Below are 379 nucleotides of genomic sequence, written 5' to 3'. Positions count from 1 at the left end.
TTATGTGCGTCCACGTCAAAGGGAAATCTTTTTACAGTAAGAAACATATATATTAAGACAGAATGCAAATCTAATATGAAAGAAAAAAAAAACGTAAATGCTACGGAATTCGGAATAGATGGGACGCAAGATAATATTTGTGTTTGATAAGAAGACATTCTGCAGATGATGAATTTACATAATAACGAAACAGGATTTAAGGGAATGTCGAAAAAAATCTGTACATATATTTGGATGTTCACTTGCATTCAAACTATGATAATTTCTTAAGGTATCGGAAACAGAGTAACATTAAGATAGAGTTACCACTTTCATAAGCATTAAAACAAGAGAGAATTATATACTGTTTTTCTTACAAACTTACAAATCGAAAAAAAAC

At 29.6% G+C, this 379-nt stretch overlaps 1 long non-coding RNA gene across 1 annotated transcript in view; it reads left to right on the top strand.

Moving 5' to 3' along the window:
- LOC119589458 overlaps positions 1-379 on the top strand; it is a 1,303-nt gene that overhangs the window by 420 nt on the left and 504 nt on the right. The window lies entirely within an intron of this gene.

The sequence above is a fragment of the Penaeus monodon genome, chromosome 25, assembly GCF_015228065.2.
Source record: "Penaeus monodon isolate SGIC_2016 chromosome 25, NSTDA_Pmon_1, whole genome shotgun sequence".
In the NCBI taxonomy this organism is placed as follows: Eukaryota; Metazoa; Arthropoda; class Malacostraca; order Decapoda; family Penaeidae; genus Penaeus; species Penaeus monodon.
This window is presented reverse-complemented; position numbering and strand designations above follow the sequence as displayed.